This window comes from Pelodiscus sinensis, chromosome 2 (genome assembly GCF_049634645.1).
Source record: "Pelodiscus sinensis isolate JC-2024 chromosome 2, ASM4963464v1, whole genome shotgun sequence".
NCBI classification, from domain to species: Eukaryota; Metazoa; Chordata; order Testudines; family Trionychidae; genus Pelodiscus; species Pelodiscus sinensis.
The window spans coordinates 188395567-188414396 of NC_134712.1; the positions used below are offsets into that span (position 1 = coordinate 188395567).

General features: G+C 41.5%; 1 protein-coding gene across 4 annotated transcripts in view; it reads right to left on the bottom strand.

Annotated features, from left to right (window-relative positions):
• The window catches only part of RARB (retinoic acid receptor beta), a 548867-nt gene that overhangs the window by 266112 nt on the left and 263925 nt on the right, over positions 1–18830 (bottom strand). The window lies entirely within an intron of this gene.

Genomic DNA, 18830 nt, shown 5'->3' on the forward strand with positions numbered 1-18830 from the left:
TGTCCAGGTCCCCGAGACAGACAAGCCTCTTCAGCAGCTCCGCATTGATGGCCCTCACCACCTGCAGCACGAGACAAATAGACAGACAGAAACCAGGGATCTAGACAGGTTACCTAAGTGCTTGGGGGGGGGGGAGCCTTTCCCCCTCCCCCCTCTCCTTGTCAGGACACCCCCTTCCCCCTCATCAGTGTAGTGGTGGCCAAGGAGTGGCCTCCAAGTGCCACTCCATCCCCCACTCCCTCTTGCCCTTGCCTGGAAGTCCCCCTTTCTCAATCCCCCCACTCAGCAGGGCCTGTCCCCCGAATGTGACTTACCTCCATCAGGACGACTCCGACGATAGACCTCCCCATGCCAAACTGATGCCCCACCGAGTGGTAGCTGTCAGGGGTGGCCAGCTTCCACAGGGCGATTGCGACCCGCTTCTGCAGGGAGATGGTGGGCCGCAGGTGGGTGTCCTGAGCATGGGCAAGCCAGGCACACAGCTCCAGGAACGTGGCCTTCTGCATCCGGAAGTTGCGGAGCCAGTGTTCATCGTCCTAGAGCTGCATGAAGAGCTGGTCCCACCAGTTGGAACTCATCTCATGCCTCCAAATCTGCCTGTCCCCAAAAAAGTTTTGGGGCAAGGGCAGGGATCCTGCATCCTGGAGGAGGGTCTTCTTGGTGCGGTCCAGGTCCATATGGAGCAGGAGACTCATGACAGTCATGCAGACGCAGCAGAAGCTGCAGTATGGCAGCGTGGGGCCTTCGCCTGCCCGGGGCAGCTCAGGCTCCATGGCCAAATAAAAGGTGAAAAGCAGGGAAAAAACCCCAAAAAATAAACTGCTGTGGTGTCCGAGGAAGCAGGGCAACCAAAGCAAAAACTGCAGCAGCTTTGCTTTCCCTCTAGGAGGTAGGCAAGCCAGAAGAAGGAGCAGAGCAATGGCTGTCCAGAGGGATCCCTTTAAGCACGCGTCTCTGCAAAGAGCAGGCAGCAGCACCTGGACTTTAAGGCTGTCCCTGTGACCTTCCAGAAGCAGTTCTGGGTGCCTTCTTTTGTCGACAGAGCATCCGGCAGTCTGGACGCTTTGTCGACAAAGTGGATCGATTTTTCGATCCACATAATGCAAGTTAGACGCTCTTTGTTGACAGAGGCTTTGTCGACAGATACTGTCAAAAAAGGCGTGCAGTATAGACATAGCCTTTATGTTAATATTGATTATCCGCTTTCAGTCCTTGTATGGTTTCTCTAGCCAAGGGTATGTTTATGCCATCACTTCCCACAGCTCCCATAGGCCAGGAACGGCAGACCATGGTCAACAGGAGCTGTGAGTGGCCATACATGTGGACACTCGGGTAAACAAAGTGTCTGGGAGCTCACCAGACAGTTATTGCCCGTCCGTGGATTAGATTATCTGATAGATCTTTTTCATTTTAACATAGTAGATTCTTCAATCCCCAAAGATGCTGGCTGCATAAGACAGTTCTTCTGATGGTATTATCACAGTGTCAGGCAGCCAACTCAAATACCATGATGATATAAATGCCTAAGTAGACTGATCACCAGTCAATGATTTAGAATGACACGATGCGATTAACTCAAGAGTTTCTTAGAAGAAGTCTAGACAGTACTTTCCAGGGATATGATAAACCTCTAAAATCCAAACAATGAGGGTATATCACATTTAGAGAGTCAATGCCAAGTCAAAATACCCAAAGTAGCTCCTCAGGCTCATCAGTTTGAATCAAGTGCTGACCCACTTGTACATTCACTTGACTTGATTTACATTTCTCAGAAGAGATCCAAAAATTTGGCAAGCCAGGACAAACAACAACCCTAGAAAAACTTCCACCCATATAAAATGTTTATTATTAGGACCCTCAGATTTAGGGGAGTGTATTAGCAAATGTGATTCAATGCTATGTCAATAAATGGCAAGCTGGCAGCAGAAACATTAAGCACAACAGACTCAAATGTATTTAGCATGTTACTGATCAGAATGGAAATCAGCACTGAGATCTGCAGGGACCCAGATTCAGAAGACCACATCTGGATTCTTGTTCCTCCAACTGAATAAAGTTCTGGATCTTCATAGAGCTTTATCTGCCTCCTCTTTTTACCTGAGCAGTAGCAGTGTCCATCCTTGGACAATGTTTGTTTACTCATTTTTCAGATAAAGTAAATCCCTAACAGCAGCTGCCTAACTTACTGTGCACATTAGAGGGAGAATGTGGCCTCAGATTAAAAGGCTGAATTTCTATCAGTTTAACTTATTCAACACAGCAACTTCCTGAATAAAAATCAACTACACCATCAAAAGCACAGTCTTGACAATGCCACTGTATCTATGATATGGGCTTCTGCTGTGCTATATCATTTAAGGATATCACCACTTCCCATTCCCAATCAACATAATGATGCCAGAAAAAATCTGGTGTGTAGACATGGCCAAAGAAATAGCGAAGAGTTGTGTCTGGACTCTCCTTTAGACAGTGGGAAAGTTCAGATGTCAATGCAAATAAACCCAGTGCTATATTGGCTTCAGGGAAGTAAAATCCAGTTGAATTGGTTAAATGGTTAAATGCAGTGCCAACACTGTGTTTAACCATTTAGCCAATTAAAGAGGGGTAGGGACCAGCCCCCACCATAGGCGGAGGATGCTCCAGCTGAGCTGCTCCCAGCCCCTCATGGGGGCTGCAGTACCTCCCAGCCCTCCCCACCCACAGCAAGCAGCCCTACAGAGAGAGCCCAGCGGGGCTGGTCCACCCCTCTGCCTAGGGCTGAGCTTGAAAGCTTCTCTTTCTCACCAACAGAAGTTGATCCAATGAAAGATACTATCTCATGTACCTTGTCTGTCTAATATCCTGGGACTGATACAGATACAGTAACACTCCATAAAACACAGATATCAGAGAGAAACAGGAATTGTCACCTTCTGTGCCAGTGGACATTGGAGTGAGAGTGTGCTGGAAAGGTGAAATATTTGGTTTCAGGTAATAGGAAGGTTGTCAGCTGCTTTCCTTTTTCCAGTATCTATGCCAGCTGATTAATAAATGAATCTAACGGTAAAGAGTTTCACTGATGAAACATAAATGCCATACAGAACCACATGCTACTTCGGTATCACACTATCTTGGCCAAGTTTCCCCTCCCGCTCCTCCTCCCCCTCCCCCAGCTCCCTAAATTCTATCACCTTGACTGGTGATATACTTGTAATCTTTGCAATGTGTGACTGACTGGGAGACAACACTCACAAAACTAATATCAAACACAGACTTGCAAAGGTATTCAGTATTCAAGGGTTAAAATGCCAGCTTTCTAGTGTGGAACTGGTCTGGCAGCAAATCTAAAGTTGGGAAGAACATCACTGAATAGAGAAAGAAAACTGCAGGTGATTGTCAGATTCCCCCAGATCACTCTCGGCACTCATCACAGTGAACTACTTAAACAAATATACAGAAGATAAATGATGTCATGCAAAAAAGACAAGCATTGGGGTCCAAATAGTGTGAAGATCCAGCAATTTCCTACAGTATGAAACTTACAGTATGGAACCTATAGTATGAAATTCAAGTGAGCAAAGACTACACATTTTCCCCTGCTATTGGACCTGTACATGTGTTGTAATGCAATTTGAACTGAATTTCAAAGCCAAATGGAATACAAGAGTTGTTCTAAAGAACAGGAGTATTCGAAGGCCCATGAATATTTTGAATATTTTTAAAACAAACTGCTTCATGGCATTACCCAGTACTTCCAACAGTGGAATATAGCATCATCCAATATTTACTAGAGTTTTTCCCCTTTGTAAAAATGGTATTTCCAAAATTATGAGGACACACAAGAAGTTAACAGCTTGGCCACATCCCTTCACAAGCTGATCACTTCTCTCTGGGGTTTTGGGTAAGTCAATAAATCTGTGTGCTTGTAAAATGGGGATAATACTATTTCCTTTTCCTCTCACTCTTTCTCTGTCCTCGCTGTTTAGATCATTATATTGTCAAAGCATGAACTGTCTCTTACACTATGTATTTGTTCATATAAGTTGATGCAACTAGGCACTATTGAAATGTAAATAAAGACCAGTAAGAAAAATGACATAGCATCATTTGTATGTCATAAGAATCCAACTTATTTCTTACTTAGGAAAAACTCCTATAAACTGAAGTTCTGTCTGAGCAAGAAGTGCAAAATCAAGTACTAAATCTGTAAAAACCATGAAAATCTAAACTATTTGTATGCGATCTGTTGACCTATAAATCAGACTTTTATAAGGCCTATAGCCTGTCTATGAGCCAGACTTTCCCATGAACCTTTGGCAAAGTCATGCTCAGAAGAGAAGCTGAATACAAATAACTAATGTCAATTGGCTTTGTTGTTTAGCAACTAAACTATACATTTGAAATAGGTGCCTCTTTGGGTACATCAATTCTTCTACAGAGTTCAACCTCTGTTTGAACAAGGCTATGTCTGATGTAAATGTCAAAAGTGAATTAGTAAAAGAATGCAGTAATCCAAAACCCCGCTCACAACCCCTCTGACCTGCAAAGTATGGAAGCAGGAGGGTGAGGAGGAAATAGGGGTTTGGGAAGAGAGTAGGAGAAAGAGCAAAATTAAAGCCTTTAGGCAAATGAAAGCATTAAACATATGTCTAGAATGTTTTGTTGTTTGCTTATAGGTTACATGGGTTATTCACTGAAGGTTGCTGGCCTAGCTTGTTAACACACATAGGATAAAAATATTCATTCCTCCAGGGCCATCCCTATCAGTGATAGTGCCCTATGTACTCCAACACTGATAAGGCCCCCCTGGAGGGAGTGGTCACTACATATGGGATGGGAAGAGGCTGAAGCTGCGGGAGAAATAGGTTGCCAAATTTCACAGACAGGACGGACCAGATGCCATTTATTGCAGTGGTGTGCGGTCCAGGAGAGTTGGCAGCCTGGAGCATGGCTGGGAGGGAGGCACAGGCTGAAGGACTCCAGAGCAGCTGTAGGAGGCTGCGCTGCTGGCTGGAGAGAAGTAGCACATTTAAGGGGAAAGCGCTGCTTCTCGCCAGCCACATGCTGTACAGCTGCCACCTGCTCCATCTGAGTCCTCCAGCATTGCTACAGGCACTCAAGGAAAATCTCTCTTGTTTACACTACCAAAGTTTTGATGCCCAAAACTGCCTTTTGACGACAAAACAGTGAGAGCATACGCACTACAATGTGACTTTTGTTGTGAAAAACACTCAGTTTTGGCATAAAAAAATCTTCCACACCCATAAGAGACTTTTTTCTTTTCCCCTCCCTTTATTGTAGACACACATGCAGCATAGACACCATGTGGTGTTCTTTCACTTTTATTACCCTCCAGGAAGTTTCCCAAAAGCCTCATAGAGCTGCTCTGGTCAATGCCATGAATACTGCTGCCCTAAAGCCTAGTAAACAGAGATCAGCTCTTACCCCTTACAAGACCCGGGAAATTTAAATTCCATTTCCTGTTGGCTGGCTCAGCATGGAGTCATCTCATAGCATCTTCCCAGGTGACCATGGCTGGCTATAGAACCAAATGCTCTCCTGCTTGGACCACTGTAGAGCTGTTGGACCTGATCAGTGTATGTTCAGTCCCAGCTGTGAGTGACACACAAGAACTGGGACATATGCGAGCTAATTTCTCGATGCTTGTGTGAAAAGGGCTATGAGCGGGACATGCTGCAATGCAGAGCAAAAATAAAGGCAGGTGTACCATAAGACCAGGGAGCCAAACAGATGTTAGTTCGAATTAACTTTGATAAGCGCTACACAAGCACTCCGCTAGTTCGAACTTAATTCGAACTAGCGGAGCGCTTAGTTCGAACTAGGTAAACCTTATTCTACAAGGACTAAGCCTAGTTCGAACTTACTAGTTCGAATTAAGGGGTCTGTAGCACCTTAATTCGAACTAGTGGGAGGCTAGCCCTCCCCAGCTTTCCCTGGTGGCCACTCTGGCCAACACCAGGGAAACTCGTCTGCCCCCCTTCCGGCCCCGGACCCCTTAAAGGGGCACGGGCTGGCTACGGTGCCCGTGCCAGGTGCAAGCCTGCCAGTACCCAGCCAGCAGACCCTGCACCTGGCACGGATCGAGCCAGCCACCCGATGCCCCCCAGCCCTCCCCCTCTTCCCGGGACCAGGCTGGCGGCTCCCGGGAGCTTGCCTGGGACCGCAAGAGGCGGGCTCCCACCTGGTCTAGTGCGGACCTCGTGGACCTCGTCCACGACCTCCACACTAGGCACAGGAAAGTGGCCGTCTAGGGCACGAGAGCTGCCAGCCTGGCAACCCAGGAGCAGGTTTGCATGAAAATCAAGGTGGTCCACTGAGACGCCCGATCCTGAGCCCTGAGCTTACAATGGCCGTATTGGGTCAGACCAAAGGTCCATCTAGCCTAGTAGCCTGTCTGCCGACAGCGGCCAACCCTGGGGACCCTGGAGGGGATGGACCGAAGACAGTGACCAAGCCATTTGTCTCGTGCCATCCCTCTCCAGCCTTCCACAAACTTTGGGCAGGGACACCACTCCTACCCTCGGCTAATACCACTCCATGGACCTAACCTCCATCACTTTATCTCACTTCTCTTTAAACTCTGTTCTAGTTCTAGCCTTCACAGCCTCCTGCAGCAAGGAGTTCCACAGGTTGACTCTTTGCTTTGTGAAGCACAACTTTCTGTTACTAGTTTGAAGCCTGCTACCCAATCCTTTCCTTTTGTGTCCTCTAGTCCTTCTATTATGGGAACTAATGAAGAACTTTTCTGTATGCACCCTCTCCACCCCACTCATGCTTTTATAGACCTCTATCATATCCCCCCTCCGTCTTCTCTTTTCTAAGTTGAAAAGTCCCAGTCTCTTTAGCGTCTCTTCATATGGGACCTGTTCCAAACCCCTCATCATTGTAGTTGCCCTCCCCTCTCCCACCCTCTCTCTTCCCCTCTCCCACCTCCTTTTCCCAGTCTCCCCCAGTTTTGTTCAATAAAGAGAGATTCTATTTTTGAACACAATTGTCCTTTATTTTGTACATCAAGAAAAGGGGCTAGGGAAGGGTAAGTGGAAGGAGGTGAGGGAGGAATGGGGTACGAGCCCCCGATGGGGAGGACTGGGCTGGCTCTGCGGGCTTCTGGGGGTGGAACCTCTCCTGCAGCCCCCCAATTGCCCTCTCTCCCCAGATGGCAGCCTGCGGCAAGTGCAGCCGGTCTGATGGCCGAGTGGTGTGATGTGCCCAGTGTGGGTACTCCGGGCAATCCAAGCCAGGACTGCTTTGCAAGCGGGGCACCCCTGAGAACTGTCTGTCCGGGGTGGGGGTCGGGTCCCTTTAAGTATAGCCCTCGGCTAGCCTGAGAGAGCATCTGATGAGAGTCCTCATCTGATGCCCTGCTGGCACTGCTTCCGGCCATCCTGAACCCCGGCTAAGGGTCCACTTAATGTGGACATGCTAGTTCGAATTAGCAAAACGCTAATTCGAACTAGTTTTTTAGTCTGGATGCATTAGTTCGAATTAGCTTAGTTCGAATTAACTAATTCGAACTAAGTTAGTTCGAATTAGCGCTGTAGTGTAGATGTACCCTAAGAGGGCAGCTCTCATTCTTGTGCTCTTCTGTCAAAGAGCAGCGAAGGGGGGGGCAACTCAGCACAGAGCTCCAGGAAGACTGCTTTACACATCCTAAGGTTCTGTAGTTACTGCTTTTCATCCCCCACCTGTATGTTGATGTCATCCCGCTAATGAGAACTGGTTTTCCTAGTCCAAAAATGACAGTCTATCCTGTACAGCTGTTTTGTGAATGACAAATGCAGTGACAAGTTGCTGCTGAACATCTAATGCAAAATGTTGGACATCTGCAAGTCTCCTTCTGTCAGTAACTTCAAGATTAACTGTGCTGCCATGCGTGATGTCCTCATGATACTTATCAGAGAATAGGAGAGAAGTGAGGGATCCAGTCTTTCTCACTGGAGGGCATAGCAAAGAATGGTAGTTGGAAAAATGGCATGAAAGAAGGCCGAAGATCACTGGAGGGATAGGAAACAAAGCAGTGTCTGGTGTGACATTTTGCATGGTCCTAAGATGTGCAGCTCTCTATTCTGCCTTCCCATAATATCTACCAACATATGGTGTTGCCAGGTACTGTGGAATACATACTTACAGTGCATTGCTCACACTGTCAATGAGGAGGCTCCAAAAGTGGACACAATCTGTCAACAGAAGGAGCAAGTGTGAAAACATCTTGCCAATTTTTCTTTTGTTGATTTCTGTGTGTCGACATTAATTTCAATGACAAAACGTTGTAGTCTAGACTTGTTATCTGATTATTTCAACAAACAGGTATTAAGTGTAATCCAGATAAAATTCATTTATTATGTTTAAAAGTTTTTGTTCTAGGTATCATCCTATTTAAGGAAGGACAGGTTTCCATGCCCATCTGCCTCACTGGTCATTACTGTTATTGGACAAGCCCAGTAATAATAATGATCTTAACTTTTTAGGAATTGCAAAGTTAAAGGAACACTTACATTTTTCTTAATTTGTTTAAAATATGGTGCAGAGGAACAAAATGCTAACTGCTTTTATTCTTGGCACAACTACTAAAATTTCTACCCCTTTTACTAGCCATGAACTAATATACAAAATATGGAGTTTTCTCCTCATTTTAATGTTATAGATTTTTATATATAATATTTTAAGATAAAAATATAAATTACCTTGTATTATATTAATATAATTAAGTAAGCAATTAAGTAAAAGCAATTTTAATCAATGCTTATTGAAAGTGTTTAAATGGATAAATATTTTTAACTTTTGATTCTTCTGATGTATATTTGCTTAACAAATTTCAACTTTTACTCTCAAGGAAATTCTGTATCACAAAATTAAAAAAAATCTCTTTAAAAATTAATAATATTTTGTGCATAATATTTTAAAATTCTGAAAAATTCTCCATATTTTATTTGTCAAAGTTACACAATATACTCACACTGGTTTCAACTATTTTGGTAATGTATTTCAACAATATAATGGATGAAGAGTATGAGTGGGGAGCATTGGATGAAATCCCCAAACCTTTGTCTAATAATAATGTAGCTAGATTTGACCCTTTATTTCTAGGTTATGAGTCAACAAATATATGCAGCCATATGCTCGGTATTACATTATAGGCAAGTGAAGAGTAAGTGAGGGCTGGGGAATCAAACTCATAATTTCTATTGGCGACAGACCATTTCTAGAAAGATTGGTAGCAGATAGTTCATAGTGCATATTTTGATTGGCAATGTTATCAATCCAAAAATGTATACCAGTTCTAATCATTAAAGCAACACAACCCATGTATAAGTCATACTGTGCTTTGCACCACTCTGGCAATATAAAGGAGCCTTAACATCTTTACATGTTTTATACTCCTTTGAACAATTAACTAAAGACAATTTACTAATGAAGCAGGCTGGTTCATAATACTCTGCCTGGGGAGATAAAGACTGCCCCATGCCTACCTTCTCAGAAATACTCTAAAACTCTGCCCTTCCATGCTAAGAATGTTGATACAGCATGCTAGATAGAGTGTCTTTGTCTCTAACGTGCATGACTGCCCAGCTGCCTCTTCTACACTCCAACAGTGATTAATATCTCTACTGGTTACTCCAAGCTCCCAAATCAACCTGCCTGCACAGCTGGCAAGAGTGCATGACCACTCTTCCCTTTACTTCTCCATCAGAAGTCATTTTTCTATAGGGAAGCAAAGGAAGTTGCATGGGGACATGAATTCTGCATACATGCAGTCATTCAGTATTTTACAAGGAATAATTCTTTTAGGGTAAGTCTATACAGCAAGCCATTATTTCAAAATAATGTCGAGCTGGAGGACTTCTTACTCCGACTCATGGAAACCCTCATTTTATGAGTAAGGGAAGTCAAAGGAAGAGTGTTCTTCCTTCAATTTCCTGCTGTGTAGACAGCGCCAAAAACCAAATTAAGCTACTTTAACTTAAGCTACATAATTGACGTAGCTTAATTTGACTTTAGATCTGCTGTGTAGACGTACCCTTAATTTTTCATTTTATATATTTAAATATAATATAATAATTTAAATATACTAATTTTGGGCATTATTTGTCTTTAGTTATAAACTGACCTATACATTATATGTGTTGTATCATGTGACTATATGTTATGTTGTTGCAACAAAAATTAAATTTGTACACAAAATATAAAACCCCAATTTTTTGTGACACTAGTTTAATATTATAGTCAGAAACATCAAACTATCACAATTTAATTCTTCTCTAAGCTTGTAAACATTTCAAGTTCCAAATATAAATATATGTAGCTATATTTTTTTGCTTCATTTAATAATTGATTCAAATATTTTGCTGTATTTGTATTCAAAAGAATTCAAAAGAAGTATGGCAAGAGTTCAATATTAGCGTAAAGCAATCTTAATAAGCTATAGTAAAATATATCTACATTCAAATAAAGCCATAATTATGTTTTAGCCAGAATTATTAAAAACAATATATAATGCCTATTTACTGATGTTGTAAGTCAAAGCTCATTTAAAAAATACAAAAGCTGTTTTTCTTTTATTTTCTAAGAATAAACAATCATCAAACATTTCTTATCAATGTGTTTGTACAAACTTGACAACGTTCTATTTTATTTTGTTTTAATTTGTATAATATTTTTCATTGTGAACCCAAAGGGGGAAGTGGTAAACTTTTTGTATATATTGTGATAATACTTGTTGTTTTAGTTATTCCCATTATAAATACAGAATGACCTAATCTAACCTTGGCAATACTTATAGCAGACAGTTGACCAATCCATGACATTAATGGTCAGGGTTCTTCCAACTGCTGAACTCCCCACGTTCCCTACACTTCTACAGAAGACTATGAACATTTCTGTTCCTTTAAAATGCCCCACATAGTAGTTTAACCACTAACTGGTCCAGATTCCGTCTCAGTAACTAGAACAATAATATGTAATGTATGCAGATACCTGTTGTCTTCAATCTTTCTTACAGAAATATGGCTGAACTTGGCTAATGAATCAAAATAAATGTATGACTGTATATTTCTCTGTTAATAGATATAACTGCATGCTGTCAGGAATGAGGTGAAGATCCATAGCAAGGCATGAAACACTTCTATAGTTAGTTTTTAGAAATAGAAAACAGTAGAGGTTAGATGAGTTCATTGGCTGTTCTTCAGATTTATATGGTTCAGAAATGTCCATGTAAAACAAAGCTGAGAAGGAACATATAAAATACATATCAGATATTTTCATCATGAACAAACAAGGAAAGAGGTTTTTAAGCCCATAACAGAAGTCAAAGAGATAGCGATGCAAGATAAATTTACTATTTATAACATGCATAATATTGTTCTTCACTCTTTAATCGTACACAAATAAAGGTTAGTGACCTAATTAGTATAAACAGTGAAAAGGCAAAAATGTCCTATGTGAACTGTTAACTGTCTGGTCTACAGGCTGCAGGAATGGATTCTCAGACTGTGGTGATGTATGTCTTTCTCTGTTATGTGCTGTCTAATTAAGTAATTATCTTAATAAATCCAATCAAAATGACTTATCCTGAGGTCTCTCTAATTACAAAATAAATCCAACCCTTACTAAGGCCTTGCTGGCAACAAATTGGTAACAGATTCCATTCTCGAACAATGAATGATGTTACTTGTATTACTAGTAATAAAAATCTATGACACACAAAAGGCATGTTCAGGCATGGTTAGCTATTAAAATGCCTAGATACCCAACCCTTAATTTCACTAGTATGAAAAACATGATCCCTCTGCAATGCCTAGAAAATAAAATACATTTATTTACTATAGAAATAAAATTTCAATCCTGCTAAATTATTTATAGCCAAGACATGACATGACATGGGCAACTCTTGCACATTAGTTTCAATGGAACTACTGTTCACCAAGGATAATTTGTGCATACTGCCTGTTTTAGATTTCAGTGATTGGGGTTATCAACGTCCATCAATTTACTGTCACTTTTTGAATCGTATCTTTGGGAATATTTTTATATAGGCTATTAAGCACTCACAATAAGATAGCAGAATGGCAACAGGTTTGTTAGAATCTTCAGTGAATAATGTACTAAAACCTAACAGCAAAGTAACATATCCTTTTAAACTAGCTATTAAATGTCTTTATTTTAATTTTAATGACAAATTTTTGGGACGCGATATGTTAAAAGAGCAATAAATAATAAGTTATTATTAAATGATCTTTCATTTCTACATAGTTAAGAAGATTAATGCACTCATCTATATTACCGTGCTCACCTATTCTGAAATGAAACATCATCCATAGTACCTCATTCTTTATTGTTTATTTTTCAAGCCACTGTCAAACTCTGCCACATGTCTCCAAAATACACACCTTCCTATTTGGATTTCTTTTTTAAATAAAGGAGAGCTCAATAAAATGATCACTATTAACACTTTAAAATACCTATGATCAGATCGTAAGCCCAATGGAAGAAATCGAAACAACTTCAAAGACATCCAATGAATTAACACGAGTCTCTGTAAAGAGTGAGATCAAGAATGAACCACAGATTTAAATAGCCCAACTTGCATTTTTCTCCCAGGAACACCCTGGCACCCCACAGTAATACTTTCATTAAAGAGATCTGTCTGTATTTCCATGGCAAGCTTTTTCCCTGTTTTTGAAAACTGTTTAACCAGAGTCCATTGGAAATCTGTGGAACACTCTGTTGCATCAGTGGTCATTTCTGTAACAAGGTAAAAAGTGTGTGTGTATGGAGGGGAGGGAGGTAGAAGGCAAAAAAAATATATTGTAGCTCCTGTGGCATTTCCCAGTGATGGGATGCCAATTTATTTAAAAAGGGACTACAACATAATTTTTTAGACCCTTTTGGGTAAAGGATGCATGCATCTGGAGAGTCCATGAATATACAAGATACACAGGGATATCTTAATTTCTCTTCCCATTTAAATAAAACAAAACAACAACAAAACTCACCAAGTTTTCTCTAGCCAGTGGAGAATGCAGCAGTCTTCTGCTGGAAATGTTCATACTTTCATCTAGAATATATAGGCTATGTCTACACAGCAGTGTTATTTTGGAATAACTGACATTATTCCAAAATAACACAGTCTGCGTCTACACAGCAAAGAGTTATTTTGATATAATGTCAAGTTGGAGGACTTTTACTCCGACTCCCGTAACCCTCATTGTACAAGGAGTAAGGGAAGTTGGAGGAAGAGTGCTCTAACTTGGACTTCCTGCTGTGTAGACAATGCCAAAAGCTGAAATAAGCTATTTTGACTTAAACTATGCAATTGATGTAGCTCAAGTTGCGCAGCTTATTTTGGCTTTAGCCCTGCTGTGTAGATATACCCATACATAGCACACTGACAGTACAGCATATTGTTCCTTTTGTATAATCTGAATGTAAAGACAGACCAAGGGATGAAGACTTTATTATAAGTGCCTATATGGCCATCAGAGCACCCGTGCTTTTTCCAATAAAGTTTTTGTGTGCAAGAAACTCCTGTTGTCCATCTACATGTTGGGATCACTGGGCATGATCCTAGGTAACTCGGGGAGTGGAAGATCACAAGGATCAATGAAGCGCCCCCGCTCTAGGCCCAAGCACCCCCCTCTTCCCCCTTCCGCCCTTCCCCCCCCTCCAGGCATCACTTTCTCTGGCTCGCTAATAGCTGGGAACAGCAAGACAAGACCTTGAGGTTGCCTAGTTACTATCAGTGGTATAGAAGAAGAATTCAGATGTGTTTCTGCAGAGGGGAGGAGGAGGAGGATGTCCCAGTGTGGGAACCTTGTTACAGTTCACTATGGGTATGTCTACACTACCACCCTAGTTCGAACTAGGGTGGTAATGTAAGCAACCGGAGTTGCAAATGAAGCCCGGGATTTGAATTTCCCGGGCTTCATTTGCATAAAGCCGGGCGCCACCATTTTTAAATGTCCGCTAGTGCGGATTCTGTGCCGCACGGCTACACGCAGCACGGACTAGGTAGTTTGGACTAGGCTTCCTAGTCCGAACTACCGTTACTCCTCGTTTCAAAGCCCCGCTCTTCCCCCAAAGGACCATTGGTTCCCCTTTCCTTACAGCAACCCAAGTATAATGTCATTGGTTTTCAGGATCTGGTTTCAAGGCCCAGTACATCTGGCAGTCTATCTGAGAAGCACCAGGCTTTGCTGCTGTGCTCTGGTTTATTATTTCACAACATCTCACTCCAAAATGCTGCACATCCAAACTCCCTCCTGCCAGTGAGATGTGAACTACAGCAGTATGTTATCAGTATTTTAACAAAGCACTACTCATAAATACTCCCCAACTCTTTAGCTGGTGACAGTCCTGTGAATTAGCTATATTGTTGTAGAGTGCAGACACAACATGATGATGGGGAATATATTCATTTGCTATTCCATGTAAACTAGCAAACACATTTATATTTTGTGCAAAGATTAGAAATACTTATATTTTGTTCCTATCCTGAATAAGCTATACAGATAATGCAGCCTGTGCTCAACTAATGTAATATGAAACATATATATGTATATGTGTATGTGTGTGAGTGTACGCACATGTATGTTTCCTGCATGGGCAATTTTTTTAAAGATTTTTCAACTGGAAAATCTAGCATCAAAAGGCTGCTCTTCAGAAATATTCCATCCTGGGTAATGATTTTGTGGCATTCAGATTCACATAAAATTCCACATTCAGAGAAATCATCCCAGTCAATATCAGTTTTGTTCAACAATTTTTAAGAAGCTTCCCTAAATACCCTTCCAATCCAGCACATCGCTCTAAAAAAGAAAAAGCTTGGGGAAAAGACCATATAATATTTTGGGACCAATATGTGTCTGACATTTTAATTCCAGAATAGGATTCTAGTTCTGCTTGTTATATCCTTATTGACTTTTATAGGTCTCCTGCTGGAGGTGAGATTAAGAGGAAAGATTTAAAAGTGCAAACCAATTTTTAAGCTTCCTGTTTCTCTTTCAGCTTTCCCCTTATTCTGTTTTTCCCCCTTTCTTGATCAGCCTACTTTCTACTTCTCTGTCTCCCATCCCTTCCTTCTGGCTAAATTCAGTACATACTTAAGTCAGGGTGCAGATCTCAAGGAGTTGCATCCAATCAACTCAGGGGCTGAATCTGATCCCTTGCTATCTTCTGTTCTCACTCTGAAATGTTCCCAATCTCTTGGTCCTGAAAATGTCACAAAATCACACATTTCTGTGTAATTTTTCAGTATTTTCAGGTATGAGCCTTGCTATCAGGCCAAATTCTTTTACTTTGGAAAATGGGCCAGTTCTCTTTCTTTGGAATATACTAATCAAATACCTGTTCAGACTCCCTGCTTACTAAGAGCCTCATTCAATGAAAAACCAAGACAGCTCTTCTAGTTGTAATTTCCTTCTCATATATCGACTTCGTCTTTTATAAAGATAGCATGGAAGTTCAACACATATTTCTCAATTTGCGTTGCTGTTAATTAAACTGCTGGCATAATTTATTTCTTGGTAATTAACAAAGAAATCTAAACAATATTAATTCAGCTCAAATGTTCAAAGCAACCTTGTAGTAGAAATTTCCTTTCCTAAAGTCTGCTAAAGTTCTCTAAGGATGCATAGAATCATAGAGTTGGAAGAGACCTCAGGAGGTCATCAAGTCCAACCCCCCTGCCCAAGGCAGGACCAATCCCAACTAAATCAACCCAGCCAGGGCTTTGTCAAGCCAATACTTAAAAACCTTGAGGGGTGGAGATTCCACCACCTCCCTAGATAACACATTCCAGTGCTTCACCACCCTCCTAGTGAAATAGTTTTTCCTAATATCCAATCTAGACTTCCTCCACTGTAACTTGAGACCATTGCTCCTTGTTCTGCCATCCATCACTACTGTGAACAGCCTTTCTCCATCCTCTTTGGAATCTCCCTTCAGGAAGTTGAAGGCTGCTATCAAATCCCCCCCTCACTCTTCTCTTCTACAGACTAAACAAACCCAAATCCCTCAGCCTCTCCTCATAGGTCATGTGCTCCAGCCCCCTAATCATCTTGGTTGACCTCCGCTGGACCCTCTCCAATGTGTCCACATCCTTTCTATAGTGGAGGGCCCAGAACTGGACACAATACTCCAGATGTGGCTTCACCAGAGCTGAATAAAGGGGAATAATCACTTTTCTAGATATGCTGGCAATGCTCCTAATGCAACCTAATATGCCATTAGCCTTCTTGGCTACAAGGGCACACTGTTGACTCATATCCAGCTTCTTATCCACTGTAATCCCCAGATCCTTTTCTGCAGAATTGCTACTTACCCAGTGCATCTACACAGCATCCTAAACTCAAAATAAGATACGCAATTTGCACTACGGAAATCAAGTATCTTATTTTGAATCTATTTCAAAATAGCTTATTTTGAAATGTGGTGGGTCTACACAGGGCCAAATTTCAAAATAATGCGTTATTTTGATCCATCCCTTATCCCTTTGCAACAAGGTTTATTGGGATGGCAAAATAGTGCGTCTGTTATTTTGAAAAATATTTCAAAATAATGGGTGGCTTGTATAGATGCAGGATAGCTATTTTGGGATACATCCAGTAACCCAAAATAGTCATGCAGTGTAGACGTACCCTAACACACATACAACATAACACTGCTTGTACATAATGCCTTGAAGGAAACTCCCATTAAAACCACAGAGAAGATACAGACTGTGGAGTGAAAAGAAGAGATCAGCGCAGTCTTTTAAGATAGTACATAGACAACAGAAGATTTAACGTATTTCACACTTCCATCTCTGCCTTCTAGGATGGTAGCCGTTCCGAGAATATCTCACATCAAACAGAGAAAACCATCAGTAATGGACTTGAAATTAAGCTTACACGATTTCACAAAAGACTAAGGTGTTTTTGAGAGATTATAGCTGAATTTTGAAAAAGAAAAATACTGAACATTTAAGGTATTCAATGCTTATTCAGTAGCACTGATTAGTCCAACTCCCAAGGCCCACAAAAGCATCACTCAAAACACAATTCAGCATATCATTACTAACGTTTAGATTGAAACTTATTCCTTTTATTTCTTCAATTAAATGCATAAAGTAACAAGATCATGAAAATATTTATTTAAAAAATGACCCAAATAGCTCCAAATTAAGGGCTGCCAACCTGCATAGAATGAGATTTGGATTATGGGATGCAAAAGCTTAAAAATTTCAAGAACTGAAGGAAGAGGAGCATCACAAAGCCTCAAGAAAGGTTCAGAAAGTCTAAAGTAGGAGATGCTCAAATTTCGTCAGAATGTGGCTTACACCTTAACAGTGAGTTTATCTCTATTAGGACTCTAGACAACAGAAGATTTGTATGAGGATAAAAATAGCCTCTGCTTCCAAAACATAGCCAGCATCTCTTCACCTGCACCTGGCTCATACAAATCTTTTTAAAGTTCAAAATCAGAAGTTGTAGAGTGTCTTCAACATTAAATAATTTAACCAAGAAAAAAATAAAAACCTCATCTCAGGGTTTAAACTGCTTTTACACAGTGAATGTAAAGCTGCAAAGCTCCAACAATCTACAAAATTGCTTTTTGTGTTGTACTAGCAGCACTATCCCAGCTCTAAGGCACAAGAACTGGTACTTACTGAGGGTATGTCTACACTATCCTGCTAGTTCGAACTAGCGGGGTAATGTAGGCATACCGCACTTGCAAATGAAGCCTGGGATTTGAATTTCCTGGGCTTCATTTGCATAAACTGGGCGCCGCCATTTTTAAATCCCTGCTCGTTCGAACCCCGTGCCGCGCGGCTACACACGGCACAAACTAGGTAGTTCGGACTAGGCTTCCTAGTCCGAACTACCGTTAATCCTCATTCCAGGAAGCCTAGTCCGAACTACCTAGTTCGTGCCGCGTGTAGCCGCGCGGCACGGGGTTCAAACGAGCAGGGATTTAAAAATGGCGGCGCCCAGTTTATGCAAATGAAGCCCGGGAAATTCAAATCCCGGGCTTCATTTGCAAGTGCGGTATGCCTACATTACCCTCCTAGTTCGATGTAGGAGGGTAGTGTAGACATACCCTGAGATAAAATGTTGGCTTTCCTTTTCTTCACATGCCGCATGGTAGGAGAAACACTGACTTGAATCCTAAGTGTGTGCGGGATTTTCTTTTAGCTGCATTTCCATGAAAAATGACACCATAAGCAACCAAAAGTCCAATAATGGTATTAAAATAGATCGCACAGCTACACGGTATCCATAAAGATATGGGGTTATTGGAAATGTTTTCATAGTGATGGATGACCTTACATGACTCACAGTAACAAATACTTAAATGATAATGTTTTGAAATGTCCTCCGTTCCCACCCCTCTACACACTCTGAAACCATTAAACATTACACCATCTTTAAGGGTATATAGTGACAATTTTTCAAAGAGAACCTACACACCAGTACTGGATATTATGGTTCCACTGATGGGACGATTGTTCTTTTACAATGCTTCTCGGGCCTGGGGCTGATTGTGCTAGCTGGTAGCTCTTATTTTAAAGAGTTGTGGCTTGCAACACATCCCACTGTTCCCTCGGTCACTGCAATGCGTAGGCTGGTGTGGCCCTTGTCCTGTTCTTCCTAATGCCCTATGAATTCAAAATATCTCTACCAGCTCTGCCAACAGTTCTTGCGTTATCCTCTACTTTAAGCATAGGGAATGCCTCCCAAACCAGAAGCACACTTAAAAGTAAACTAAATGTTTTAAATGCAGCCACCTCAAGAACTTTGACATCACTAGTGACTTCTTCACAACCAACTTGTGCACCTCTGGCTGCCAGCCAA